Source organism: Sarcophilus harrisii, chromosome 3 (assembly GCF_902635505.1).
Source record: "Sarcophilus harrisii chromosome 3, mSarHar1.11, whole genome shotgun sequence".
Classification (NCBI taxonomy): Eukaryota; Metazoa; Chordata; class Mammalia; order Dasyuromorphia; family Dasyuridae; genus Sarcophilus; species Sarcophilus harrisii.
The window spans coordinates 77,323,245-77,338,621 of NC_045428.1; the positions used below are offsets into that span (position 1 = coordinate 77,323,245).

Genomic DNA, 15,377 nt, shown 5'->3' on the forward strand with positions numbered 1-15,377 from the left:
CATGGAAATTCAATTTAATGTAAACAGGGATGGAAAATCATGATGTTTGGGATCTCTCTCTGTGTGCACGTGTATGTGTGTGTGTGTGTTACACAGAACATAATTTGGCCTGCCTGATTTGAAACAATGTGTGTGGAGGAGGGAGGGAATGAAAAGGAGAGGGAGAAAAAATAAAAAGAGAGGACAAGAGAGGAGAGAAGTGAAAGAGAAGGGAAGAAAGAGGAAAGAGTAAAAGAGGAGAGAAGAAAAGGAGAGAAAGGAGACAAAGAAGAGAGACAGAAAGACAGAGAGAGAAGAAAAAGAAAATCTGTGGTTAAAGGCAAAAAGACAGGCAGAGAGAGGTTTAATAGCTGTTTAATTATTTGCAAACAAACCATAAAATCATATTGACCAAAGACCTACTGAGCATTCCCCATTTCTGAATGACTTCAAGAAAAGCCATTTCCCAAATGGAGGATTTATTAGCAAAGAATCATTCATTGCACTTATCAAAGAGCATGGGAAGCTATTTTTAAGTGTACTATGCAGGCCAGACCTGATTAATATAGTTATTTAAACCCTCTGACAATTACAGCCTTCTGGGATTTTTTCCACAAAACCTTAGAGTGTTCAGTGCTCTGCTCCTTGTAGTCTCTCAGCTACTTGACCAAAGTGTAACTAGTGGTTTTCTAGGAGACAATGTCACGTTCCTCATGTTAACACAGACAGCCTCCTAATGTGTGAGAAATACAGTTTGCAGATAGGAGAGTGGGGGGGGGGAGAACAATCCATTTCTATTTCTCTCCTTGATTGTAGGAAAGTTTCTGACACAGTTGGAGCTGCACAAAATTGCATCTGAAATACTTTATGAGCAGAATTTTGTTGATTCAGTCATAAAAAAGTGACTTACAGCCTGTTTGTTGAGGAATGTTCTCTCTGCCCTTCCTTTTTATGTACTTAGTACAGATATATGAAGAAATAAGCATATAGAAATATGTATTCAGGGATGTATTTCTTTATGTTTGATCTCAGCCATTCTGAAATCAGGATATTTGGAGTCCTTCTGTATAACCCTGGTCATCTTTAGGGCTCTGTGTCACAGGACTGAGGAGATGCATTGGGTAAAGTGTAATTTCATCATTTTAAACAAATCCACTTGAAGAACTAGCTTCTGCTGAAGATGTGTGACCTAAGGAAACAAGTTGAAATGTATATTTCTTTGTTAATTCAACAAACATTTACTGAGTGCTTGCAACAGTATGTAGCAAGGAATCATGCTAGGGCAGTTTAAGGAATATTAGCAAACATGAAGCATTGTCTTTGACCTTAAGGAACTTAACAGTCCTACAGGAAAGATGACACATCTGTGCTAAGGTATCAAAAAGGCTAAGTGCTATCTGATTTCAGAGGAAGAAGGGGCTGTGATGACCAAGGAAGAGGTGGTACTTGATTTAAAATTATTTTAAGACTGTATCTATTTAAAGATTTATTTTGGTGAAAGGAATTGTATCCCTAGTATGTTACAATTTGCTTTAGTCAGTTTGCTTCTCTTTTCATGTATATGTCAAATTCAACCTGTATTTTTCAAAGTTAAACTTTTAAAAAATTCTTTCTGGTCTTCCTTCGGTTCACTTTTTTTTTTTTTTAATTTAATAGCCTTTTATTTACAGGATATATACATGGGTAACTTTACAGCATTAACAATTGCCAAACCTCTTGTTCCAATTTCGGTTCACTTTTGTATATTAAAAAAATCCTCTGTAATCCCATTTTTTTTCTTCCACTCTTTTTTTGAAAATCCCAACCCTAGCTTTCCTCTTTCTCCCACCCTCCTTCAGGATGAGAAAAAAAGAAAACCTAATTAACAATTCTGCCACCAAGTACATAAGTATGCATATTTTACTACTGTCCCTTCAACAATTGTCATTTCTTCCCTACCTCCCTCCCTCTCTCCCTCTCTTCCTCCTTCCTTCCTTCCTTTCCTCCCTCCTTCCTTCTTTCCCTTCTTCCCTCCCTTCATCCTTCCTTTCTTTCTTCCTTCCTTCCTTCCTTCCCTTCTTCCTTCCTTCTCTCTTCCCTCCCTCCCTCCTTCCTTCCTTCCTTCCTTCTCTCCTTCCTACTCTCCTTCTTCCCTTCCTTCCCTCCTTCTTTCCTTCCTTCCTTCTCTCTTCCCTCTCTCCTTCCTTCCTTCCATCTTTCCCTCCTTCCCTTCCTCCTTCTCTCCTTCCTCCCTCCCTTCCCTCCTTCCCTTCTTTCCTTCCTTCCTTCCGTCCCTCCCTTCCTTGACTTGCCTATATTTCATATGTCATTGATGGGACTTGACCCTAGGTCTTTCTGCTTTGATACTGATACTCTCTCCACTGGGCTATGCTTCCTCTCATAGTTGTAGTCGAAGAGACAATGGTGGTCAATTATATCACCTGTAATTAAATTTCTTTTTTTCTCAGTAGTATTTTATTTTTTTTTCAAATTCACATAAATATAGTTTTCAACATTCATTTTTGTAAAACTTTGTTCCAAATTTTTCTCCCTCTCCTCTCTCTAAAGCCAGCAAGCAATTTGATATAGGTTAAACATGTACAATTCTTGTTATTTGTAAGAAAATCAGACCAAAAAGGAAAAAAGAAACCAAGTGAAAGAAAAAGCAAAGCAAAGCAAAACAAAACAAAAAACAAAAGAGGGTGAAAATAATATGCTTTTGATCCACATTCGGTCTTCATAGTTCTCTTTCTATTGCAGATGACATTTTCCACCCAAGTCTATTGGAATTATCTTAAATCACCACATTATTGAGAAGAGCCAAGTCCATCACAGTTGATCATCACTTAATCTTGCTGTTACTGTGCAGTGTCCTCCTAGTACTGCTCCCTTCACTCAGCATCAATTCATATAAGTCTTTCCAGGCTTTTCTGAAATCATTCTATTGACCATTTCTTATAGAATAATAATATTCCAATAGAATAATATATTCCAATATAATATAATGGAATATTATACAGCCATTCCCTAATTGATGGACATTCACTCAATATCCAATTCTTTGCCATTACAAAAGAGCTGCTACAAACACTTTTGCACATCTGGGTCCTTTTCCTTCTTTTATGGTCTCTTTGGGATTCAGATCCAGTAGTGACACTGCTGGATCAAAGTTTTATAGCCCTTTGGACATAGTTCCAAGTTGTTCTCCAGAATAGTTGGATCAGTTCATAAGTCCTCCAACAATGCATTACTGTCCCAGTTTTCCTATATCCCCTCCAACTTTTGTCATTATTTTTTCCTGTCATCTTAGTTAATCTGAGAGGTGTGAAGTGGTGTCTCAGAGGTGTGTTAATTTGTATTTCTCTGATCAATAGTGACTTAGAGTATTTTTTCACGAGACTATACCTGACTTTAATTCCTTCATTTGAAAATTGTCTGTTCATGTCCTTTAACCATTTATCCACTGAGGAATGACTTGTATGTAATTAATTTTTTTTGCTAGAGCCTTGGGAAAATTTGTGACTCAGAGTATTTGATATTATAAGAAGGGAAAAAGCATCATCCACTTATAAAACATGGGTGTTGATGCTACCCAAATCTCCATACCTGTTTGGATGAGTCATCAGTTTGAGTGTGACATCACAAAGCAAGAGATTTCATAGAAATTTGGAATGGTTCCTTCTTTATCTCAAGAGCCTTCAATGTTTATAATTTATTCTTGTTCAGTATTTTTTTTCAAGAGTGTCCTACTTTCTGTGACCCCATTTGAGGTTTTCTTGGTAAAGATAATGGGGTGGTTTGTCATTCCCTTCTCCACATCATTTTGCAAATGAGGAAACTGAGGTTGAAACTGAGGTTCACACAGCTGGTAAGTGTCTAAGTCCATCAGAACTCAAAAGAAGATGAGTCTTCTTGACTCTCATCCTGGTGCTCTATCCACTATACCACCCAACCATTTGTGCCTTAAAGCAGCCCTATTAAAGAAGTAAGTTGTCTCAGAACAGCAACTGAAGATAAAATCCCATTTAAAAAAAAGCAAATTACATTCTTCCCCAAACTCCAACATCCTTACCAAACTTAAAAGTTGGGATCTTCACATTAGTTAACCTTCTGGGAATTAGGTCTTTGAATATTCAGTAGATGAAGAAAAGGAGATTTCACATAGTCAAGACTTTCACAAGGTTAAAAGAGGACAGGATAACAAACTATTCTAAGCTGAGACTGTTCAGGTAGGAGGGAGAGAAGTACAAGTTTCTAAGGTGCTGAAGAGATGTTAGATCTGAGTAGAAGTGACACGGGTGCACGGGCTTTGCATAATAAGGAGTAAGTTGAAACCCCTAATATTCTTCCCCTTGGAAAAATATATCTCTCCTTAGATTGCTAGGTATCTTATCTAAGGTGGCTTCTTTTACCACTGCACATGAGGAAGTCTCGTAAACTCTGCCTATGAGCAGCCAGAGGGGGAATATTTGAGAAACGATGATTTCAAGTTTCAATGGATTTGAGATGTCAGTAAAGCTCAGAATCCTGTCTCTGTAAATTACAACTTGTTTGCCCCCTATACTCAGTTCAGAATTCCATGATTCCATAAATACTACAATATCTCCCCAGCCTTCACCATCATCAGAACAAGTAGAATATATCCCAGATCTCCAAAACATCTTATAGACTTTACCAAACTCACTGGTATATCAAGATTCAGCTTATTACAGGGAAGGAACACTGACATAAGAGCAAGAAGATCCAGATTGCTGATTTCCTTTACAGAGTTAGGGAAGCCATTCAACTCCCTCTTTCTCAGTTTCCTTACTTAATTGGTTCTAGGTTCTTTCCAGTTTTAGATCTATTATTCTAGATACCAAAACCAAAAGATGCTCCATCTTGCTTATAGCCTGTACTCAAATGGGAATCATAAAACTAAGTGTTTTATAATCTCAAGTTCTGGAAATGGATTTTAGTTCTTTATGTTGCTGCTTATGTAGGATGGAAAAATTTGGAGGAAAGTCTTTTATAAAGCAGAAGTTTGAGAAGCAATGATCCCTGGGGGATAATGGGTCATGGCTAGGCTGAACTTGGTCCAATAATACTGGGCACCTAGGCTAGAATACTGAGTTCTTAGGCTGCATGCAGTTCATTTCTGGGTCCTGAATGACAACAAACTGGAAACACTCAATTGGACTGCATGAAGATAAGGAATCTGGCTGTAGTAGGACTAATAATCAATCTTAACTGGAATTCCATGGAGTTTATGCAGCAAGTATTTATAGAGTTTTTAGGTCTTAAGTTGGTAGTTATTCTGTAGAATGCTGAGAGGGAAACATTTATAGGATAAACAGTTCAGATACCTTAAGGAAAGGACTTCAGAACCCTGTTGATTAGCAGAAAGCACAGAAAGGAACCAGTAAGAATTGGCACCAGCCACACATCCTGCCACCTACAAAAACTTTCACATTTTCTCCTTCCCTTACCACATATGTGATCTCCAGGAGTCCTAAAGGACAAGAAGAGACAGAAACTATGATAGAAAGAACAATAATCAGTACATAAAACTCAGTAGGAAAGGAATCCAGTCTCAATAACCCCATGGATTTGTGATTGCTGGAAAACTGTATTGTGAAAAGCATCCTCTTGAGGTCAGTGCCTTGAGAGGTGGCTCTAGTTCAAAGCAATATTCATCGAGAGGCCCCAGAATAATACATTGTAGGGGAGACAGTGCCAAAGACATCCATCTCCATAAATACAAATTATTTTCCCAGCTTGCCTATAATATCACCTTTCCGTGAACACCAGGGTGATCAGCATTGGCCAGGTAAGCTGCTTAGATCTGTCCCCTTAGGAGAGGAGTGTTTTACAGTGTTTAGGCCAGCTGTTCTTTTCTCTTATCAGGATGGTCACTGCCTGGCTAATAAAAAACATCTCTCTGGTCTAAACATGACCTTGAGGTTTATCTAAATCGTTTGTTTCTCAGCAGAACAACATATATCAGGAGTGAAATATATGCCAAAAAACACTTCTAATGCACCATTTATCTTTTCAGTAATTGATTCTCATGCGGGACAAATACCCTGTGGGAATTCACAAAGGACTTAACACCCTCTGCCATTATGATGACATCATCTTACATAAAACAGCCTTTCTGGATGACATTTGACAGCTTCTTCTTCTTTTTTTAAAGCACTGCACACAGTACCACATTTAACTACAGGATTACAATGAACAACTGTTCCTATCATAGTTTCCACCCCCTGTTTCCTGAATCTAGCCTTATACGCCACTTCAAAACAAAATTATATAAAAATCCATAGTGCAATTGATTCCTCTTGCCAAAGCAAAGTATTTAACAATACATATCCATTGACTTTCATTTTTGGTCAGCACCAAGATTTATTGTCCCGAGGCAAATATTGAGCTGGGTGAAACTTCGGTCAGTAACATTCTTCTCAGTCAATAAATTTAAATCTTGACTTCACTAGAAGTCAATGGAAGCTGTCTTGTGGCTGGCAACCAGATGAGCTGATGCCATCAGAAACTGCAAAGGATATGATATGGTATCACGTCTGGAAACTTTTGAGCTCTGTGGTTTTCAAGGAGCTGAACAAGTCTTTAAAAAAAAAGTGTCATAAAACCACATCTGTCACTAAAAAGTGACTCCCAAGAGAGCCTGAGACTTGAAAGGCTCTGCAGTACATGCAAATAGCCTGCTGTGAAGGTTAGTCTATTAAAGAAAGGTCCTTGTGAGTGAAAATGACCATACTGAATCTTCAAGGGAATAATGGTTTTAGGGGGAATGGTGCACCAGGACCGTGCAAGGCCAATCAGTGAGGCTGATCAGCACAACTCTGTTCCATACTGAAGGATGGGACCATCTTAATTCCATTGCCATTGTTTTGGTTCTCCCAAGATGCTAACAAGACATTTCATGCTAGCAATAATATCAACAACAGTTGACATTTGTATAATCCCTTGTAGCTAAGTGGCTAGAGCACTGTGGTTTAGAGTCAAGAAGAGCTGAGTTCAAATTCTGACTCAGATACTAACTAGCTATGTGACTCTAGGTAAGTCAATTCTCACCCTATTTACCTCAGTTTCCTCATCTGTAAAAAATAACTGGAGAAGGAAATCGCAAACCACTCTAGTATCTTTGCCAAGGAAACTTCAAATAGGATCACAAAGAATTGGAAATAACTGGACAATAACAAAAATATTTTCTTTAAAGCATTTCACACAGATTATTCCATATAAACCTCACAAAAACTCTGTGAGAAAACCTTTTTACAAATGGAGCAGCTGACTTTCAGAGGTTAAATAACTTGTTCAAGTTCACAGTTCATAAGCATTAGAGATGGAATTTGAATTCAGATTTGACTGCAGGTCTGGTACTCTATTCATTGCATTCCACTCCAAGGATCACATGTTCATTGTAAACTGGAATACTTATTTTCTCCTCCAATGTCCTATACCCTCTCACCTTTGTGCCTGGTTCAGATTCCCTAAAATATCAAAACTTAATTATTAAAATTTTGTTTACATTTGCGAATTAAACAAATTTTAATTGACTTTCCTGGGGGTTGCTTTCTCAGATTAGTAGCTGGATAAAAGAGTTTTTCTTGTTTAGTCATCTTGGTCACATGATCTATCTCGGTTACATTTTTTTCCCCCCATGGGGACATATTAAGACTGTCATATATACCTTAAAATCTCACTTTTAGATGATCTTAAGGCTAGTATTACAATCTTTTTACTGAATGGCTTTGGATGAAAGTTTTTTTTTTTTAACCAAATTCAAAAACTGGTTAGAGTGATGTCTAGCTCAAGATAGTAATGATGCTGAGTTTTAATAAGGAATATGTCAAAATTTTAATAATGTAAAAACTTTTAAATATTATTTTAATAAGTTTATAGTATTTGTACTTACAAAATTATTAAAACTGCACTAAGACTTATGGGAAAACCTGTATATGACTCGATAGATTTGTCATTATACTTCTTATATTTATTTGATGTTTTTTCTCAACTAGAAAGCATGAATTTGGACTTAAAATCCAGAAAAGAGTTTCTCAACTGAGAATCTAGAAGGGAGCATTGTCTAGACTAAGAATCTGGAAAAGAGTCCTCTGTAGACTGAGAATCTAGAAAAAGTCTGAAAAAAAGAATACCTCTCTAATGGAAAATTTAGAAAAGAGTCTGGGAAGAAGCATTTTCTAGACTGAGAATTTAAAGACTAGACTAAAAAAAAGAGTGGTTCTTAGATTGAAAATTTAGAAAAGAATACTTTCTAGATTGAGAATCTAGAAAAGTATGCTTTCAAGACTGAGAATCTAGAAGTCTAGAAAAGAGTTTTTCCCCCCTAGATGGGGGGAATGTATGGTCTAGAAAAAAGTTTAGAAAAAGTTTTCTAGAGTGAGAATCTATTTTTAAAGTTTTATTTTATCTTTATATAGTTCTAAGCCCCTTGCCACAGTATATTGCACAGATGGGTGCTTAATTAATATTTATTTATTGAGGTGAACTGTTAAAACTGCAGGAACACCATTTGGAGATTATCTATTTGCTTCTAATGATTTTATCCCACTGATTTGCTCCAATCCAGGAAGTCACTATATAAATTTATTTAAATATTATTCTGTTCTGTTCAGACTGTGTTCAAAATGTTGAGAAGAACAAAAAAGGTCTGTGGGATACTTTAAAAATGAGATCCATGGGGCAAATGTAGATATAAAACAAGAGCTTAACAGAAGAAATGTTTTTCTATGAAAATTAACTATTGACCATTAGCTGACAGGGAATAAGTTATGAGTAAGTAGTGCAGAAATATATCTGAAGTTTGAGAATGAAAGGTTTACAAGGTACACAACTCACAATCTTCCTGCTTTGTTTCTCTTTTAGCTAGCCATAAAATAGTGTCTCCCAAGTTTTTGTTCTGTACTTTCTCTTTCTCTTCTACATTATTTTACTTGGTGATCCCATCACTTCCCATGGATTCAATTATCATATACACACAAATAATTCAAAATATAAATCCAGTCTCAATCTCTTTCCTGAGCTTCCCATTCTTGTTACATCCAGTTCCCTTCTGGACATTTGAAATTGGATGTTCTATAGACATCTTAAGCTCAGCATGTTCAAAATCAGAAGTCATTATAGTTATTATTATTCTTGAGGATGTCACAATCCTCAGTATCATCCTGTTCTTTTCTCTGCCTAATCTCACATGTGTAATTTGTTGTCAAGTCTTGTCATTTATATATTTCACAACACTTACTGTATAATACATCCCTTATTTTCATTCACACAACTGCTACCCTGGAACATGCTTTTATCACCCCACACCTGGATTATTGAAATAGTCTTCTAATTGGTTTCCTTGCCTCAAATCCCTCACCACTTCATCCACCTTTCACTCAGTCAAACTAGTTTTCCTAAAGGGCAGCTCTGAGTATGTCACTCCCTCACTACATGCACACTCAATAAATTCTAGGAGTTCCCTATTACTTCCAGAATAAAGTACAAAATGTGCTGTTTTGCATTTAAATTTGCATCTAAAACCCTAAATGGAGTATTTTGCCACCTGGCCCCTTCCTATTTTTCCAGTCTTTGTATGCTCTACATTCCTTATTTCCTCCACATTGACCTTATTGTTTCTCACATACAGTATTCTAGCTTTGGACTCTTTTGATTGTCTGGCTATTCCCCCATTCCTGGAATTCTCTGCTTCCTCATCCTCTTTTTCTGGCTTCCTTCAAAACTCAGCTAAAATCCCACCTACACAGGTGGCCTTTCCTGGAATATCTCGTCCCCCCTTACCTAGAGCCTCCTCTCTTAGATTACTTTTACTTACATATGGAGCAGCTAGGTGGCAAAAAAAAAAAAAAAAAAAATAGAACACCAGGTGCTGGAGTCAGGAAGACTTGAATTCATATCTGGTTTCAGACACCTACTACGTGGCTCTAGGCACCTGTTTACCTGTTTATCTGTTTACCTGGATTTTTTCATCTGTAAAATGAGCTAGAGAAGGATATGGCAAACCACTCCCCAGTATTTTTGTCAAGTAATTTCTAAATAGGGTCCTGAAGAGTTGGACCCAACTAAAAAACAATTGAATAGCAACAATAAGGTATGTGAATATGTATATATATATATATATATATATATACATGTATGTAGTTTTTTGCAAGTGTTTTCTCTATTAGAAGGAAATCAAATGAGATAATAATTGTAAAATGCTCAACACAGTGCCTAGAACATGAAAATGTGAGCTCCTTTGGTGCATGGATAGTTTTTGTCTCTCTAGCTTTTAAAACATGCCTGGAATACAGGAAACTCTTAATAAATGTTCGTTAACTGTATTCTCACTTTCTGTACTTACCCAGTCATGAAGCTATTAGCAATTAAGTTAATAAGCATTTATTAAGTACCTACTAGGACCTGCCAGGGATTGAGTCAAGCACTGGGAATGCAAAATCAAGTAGCTCACAATCTAATGTCAGCAATTTCAATAATGCCTTCCTCCTCCATCCTCCATCCTCTTTTGCTCCTTTTCTTCTTTACCTAATATCATTGAACCCCATGTAACTCCTCTACTATTATTCCTATTACTTCTATAGACAAGCAGTCCAACATATTGGAGGAAATCATGAAGCTGTGCTAACTGGGTCTCTATAATATCTACTCTCTAACCTTTTTATTTTATTAAAGTTTTTTATTTACAAAACATATGCATGGGTAATTTTTCAACACTGACCCTCGAGAAACCTTCTGTTCCAAATTATCTCCTCCTTCTCCCCACTCCCTCCCCTAGATGGCAGGTAGTCCAATGCATGTGAAATATGTTAATAAATATGTTATATCCAATATATGTATACATATTTATAGAGTTATTTTGTTACACAAGAAAATCGGATCAAGAAGGAAAAAAAAATACTGAGAAAGAAAACAAAATGCAAGCAAACAACTACAGAAAGAATGAGAATACTATGCTGTGGTCCACACTCAGTTCCCAAGGTCCTCTCTCTGGATTCTACTATCTAACCTTAATTGGGTCATCAGTCCTTCAAGGCAATTGTTTTACTCATCTTTAATTAACTCTGAATTCTGTCAAGCAAATATTTGTTCTCCTTGACAGTGCCAGAGAGGTAGTAGCCAAGGGCAATAATAGTTTAGGAGATAAACTCATTTATGGATGATGATGATGGAAGATTAAAAGTAACATTACCTTGTAAAATAGAAGCAGTGGGGGCAGAAACAAATTAAAGAAAGCTTGACAGTAGACCAAAGTAAGCCAAATTATCACAGGAGCATTCATGGATGAAGCTGTCAGGAGGACAACAAATATCTGGAAAAGAGAACAGATTGGTTACCTGTTTGTATAACAACATATTATCATTTTTAATGACAGTGGAATCATCATATTTGAATCTTGACACCCCAGTTTTTGTGGTGGTAGACGAGAAAATAGATTTGGCATTTAGTCCAAAAGAGTGGCTGGATCAAATCAAATATACACTGAGGAAATCTGTGCTGAAAGCAATGAAAGAAATCATTTTATGAGATCTCTTGTGGAGAAGAAGATATTAAAATAATGGAAAAAATTCTGTATATTATTACTTTCTCTACATAGCAAGTAAAAAAGATATTAATAACTATTGGCTCATAAGCTTTATATTTTTATCTTTATAAAATCTTTATGATAATGATATGTAATACATTAAAGGTTAACTTGGATAAAAATATTTTGAGGGAACAGGTAGGTTTCCCAATGGTTTTCTTTTTGACTTCATCTTATTAACTACCTTGTCTCTTTTCTCTTATAGCACCCCAGACGCTGAGGTGTTGGATTCAAATATGGTGACTCTTATCATCAGAGGTTCTTCTTTCTCCCACAAGGAATTTCTGTTAAGATCTTACAAGATTCCTTAATAAATGTTAATTATAGAGATAATATCCCTCTGCTTATTAATATTAGGTGAGGGATAAAACCAGTGCATATTTTTAGCCAAAATATTCACTGCTATATTAGAAGATATTCTATACAGAGCTCATAAGGAAGCTGGATTTCTTGTAGGAGGTGATTTTTTCCTTTGATTCTTGTTTCTGGATTATAAAGCTGCAGTTAGAGTAGGATGACCAAAGTTTTGCTCAAGAATGCTGAATTTATAAAGTTTTGAGAGCACTTTTAGTGTTTTTGTGTTTAGATGTGTCAATCTCTCTTTCCATTTCTTTGTTCAACCTAGGATATCCCTGGCATAGATTGTGATATTAATATTTATCTTCGGTGCAAAGATTCCTAATTATGTCTCTGTTGGATGTCATATTGATTGCATCAAGCCCAAGACCATTACAGTAATTCCTCAGTGAGATCCAGGATTATTAAAAGGAGACTGATTTGATTTCATATTAGAAAAACTAAATAGATTTCCCCTAACCTCTTTCAGATCATGATATATAGTAAGAAGGCTAGTTCCCTGAGTTAGTATATCAATAAATATGTGCTACAAGTGAATTGGATGAGAATTGAATATAAGGAGAAATGGAGGCTGGGTCAATTGTAGAATATTTTTAATAATACCAAACTGTTTAACAACACTAGAGTCCATCTTAAAAAACAAACAAACAAACAAACAAGTGTTCCCCAGTGATTGTTTAAATAGGAAAATTGAACCTTTAGAATATCTGAAGAACCAATATTTTAAGTGACCTGAAGGCCAATATGGAGATGTGTAGTAGGCACAAGAACATATTTCTGATTATGTCCTACACATGAAAAGTAGTGTAATGGATAAAATGTGACTGTAAAAGAAGTGAACAAGAGTGAGAGAAAACAGATGGCAAACTTGAGTGATATATTGATTACTATAAAATGTGAAAAAAACTGCAATAGGGGTTTCTTGTGTCTTGGATCCCTTTGACAGCAGTCTGGTGAAGTCTATGAACCATTTCTTATCACTTTGTTTTTAAATGCATGAAATAGGATTACAGACAAAATCAACTATGTTAAAATAAATTATAATTTTTAAAGGTGCAGTTTTATTCTTCTGAAGAAATAAGTAACTCATGGCTCATGTTTATTAAAATATTTTAATTCACATTAAAATATTTAAATTCACATTTAATTCACAATGTTAATTCACATTAATAATAAAATATTAAATTCACATTTAATTCACATTACTCATACAATGCAACAGTATAGAACCAACATAAGAAAAGCAGAATGCAATAGTTAACTGGTTTATAGTCAGTGGTGTTTTAAATAAATAAATATTAATTTACATATCTAAAAATAATAGAAAACGAATCACTTCTACACTTTATTAGAACAAAGGAAGAAGGGAAGTGGCTAAAGCCAGTGCTTTACTACTTTCCAAAATCTTAACATTACAAAGTGACTAGCTTTATTACTGTTCCAGAGAATCCCAAACAAACCAAAGCAAAACAAGAGGAAAAACTTGTTAATATAAATGAAAAATCAAAGGTCAAATAAAAGAGTGAAAATAACTGCACATAAGTCACCAGTTATCAATCGTACAATATTTTATATTTCCTATCATTTTCTTTCCCACCCTGTCTTAGAAGAAATGATTTTAGTGTCTGAGAAAAAGGAAAGCTTTTCAACCAAATTTTTGTTGTTGTTGCTGAGGCAATTGGGGTTAAGTGACTTGCCCAGGGTCACACAGCTAAGAAGTGCTAATTGTCTGAGACCAAATTTGAACTCAAGTCCTCCTAACTTAAGGTTCTTTTGGTTTTCAACCAAATTTTAAGTGCATCTGATATGATTTTAGATTTTGCAGTCTTTCTGTACAGTTATGGGAATAGAAGATATGGGGGTCATAAGCTCTAAGGGCAAATACAATAGTAGTTTGTCAGTTTCTTTAAAATACAAACAAAGCAAAACAAATCATACTCTTGGTACCTGTGTCTAGGAATGATATTTTACAGAGTCTGGGCTAGAGTAAAAAAAAAAGGCATTATACTCCTCCCCACCTTAAAGTTTCTGCTTAATTTTCTTAAACTCTATAATGCCATATTCTCATCTCCTCAGATTTGCCAGAAAGATTTATATTTAAATAAAGTACTGATTTCTCTTCTCTGTCAACAGTGTTGGGGGAAAGCATGGAAACTTCACCATTCTCACTGCTCATTTGGGACAAACAAAAGTTATACATTCAGACCTACATTAATCTGTGAAATGATACAGCTTTAAAAGTCATTCTATTTAGTGTAATATTAGAATTTCATAATACATTTCAAAATAAAAATTTACTTGTATTACAATTGTAAAGCTAAATTATAATTAAAAAAAATTCAAATCCATGGACTTGAGATTGAGAATTTCATGCCTGTTGCCTATTGACTAAATTCTCTGTGGGCAAAAATTGCACAGATCAAGAAGTGTGATTTGAGCCTGTAGAAAGAATACTTATATTAAAGAAATTAAAAATTTATTCAAGTTTTAATTGTAATTGGCTTCTTTCCGATGGCTGTTCCAAACTTCTTTTCAAACTTCCCACTTTGCCCCTCATTCTCAGCACAGAGTGCTTTCTATTTTTCTCAGGAGATAGAAGTCATCACATAACAAATCTTTTCATCCATCTTTTCTAATTTCCAGTCTTAGAGGATAAGAATAACAATAACCAAAATTTATACAGTATTTAAACATTTAAAGAGAACTTTAGATATCTCAATCTTCACAACAACCCTAGGAGATAGAAAATATTATTACTTCCATTTTACATATGAGGAAGCTAAGGTTAAGAGAGCTTAGGAGACTTGTTCATGGTCACATAGCTAGTGAGTGTTTGGAGCATTGAGAGGATTTAAATTCAGATATTTCTGACTTCAAGTCTAGCACTCTTTCCAATACATCACCAAGCTGCCTCTGCTAGGATGAATTGCCCCTCTTCCTCGCCAAACATAACCCCTCCTCTAATATTTTTGATTGTTCTCTCTTTTGTCTCCTCTGTAGTATTACAATGTCAACCACCCTCCCCTTCTTGTTAGGTGTCTTCAATTTTTTCTTTTCTATGGCTTGCTCCCTTTAGCCTAAAATATACTCATCTACTACATCTTAAAAATTAAAAGAAAAAAAAATCTCTTTCCTTTGACCTTGCTAGTCGCTAGGTCTGTTGTGTGATATTCCTCCTTCCCTTCATCCCTCAACTTTCCCTCAACTTCTAGAAAGACTCACTTCAATTATCCTTCAAGTCCTTTCCTCTCATCCTACTAGAAGAGCTTTCTTCAGGGTTACATATGATTCTCTTATCACTACATATAATGACAATTTCATTCCTTATCCTTGACTTTTCAGTGATACTTGAGACTGTAGACAATTCCCTCTTTGATTCCCTCTCCCCCTTTGGCACCTGTGAAATGGCACTTTCGGATTTCATCTCCTACTTCTCCAAATGTTCCCTCTCTATCCC

General features: G+C 35.6%; 1 long non-coding RNA gene across 1 annotated transcript in view; it reads right to left on the reverse strand.

The window, feature by feature from the left end:
- Window positions 1–338: 338 nt before the first annotated feature.
- LOC116422239 overlaps window positions 339–15,377 on the reverse strand; it is a 28,410-nt gene continuing 13,371 nt past the window's right edge. The window contains exons 2-3 of the long non-coding RNA XR_004232802.1: window positions 11,171–11,290; window positions 339–1,168 (exon numbers count right to left, since the gene is read on the reverse strand). This is a non-coding gene — a long non-coding RNA (uncharacterized LOC116422239). The remainder of the gene's footprint in view (window positions 1,169–11,170; window positions 11,291–15,377) is intronic.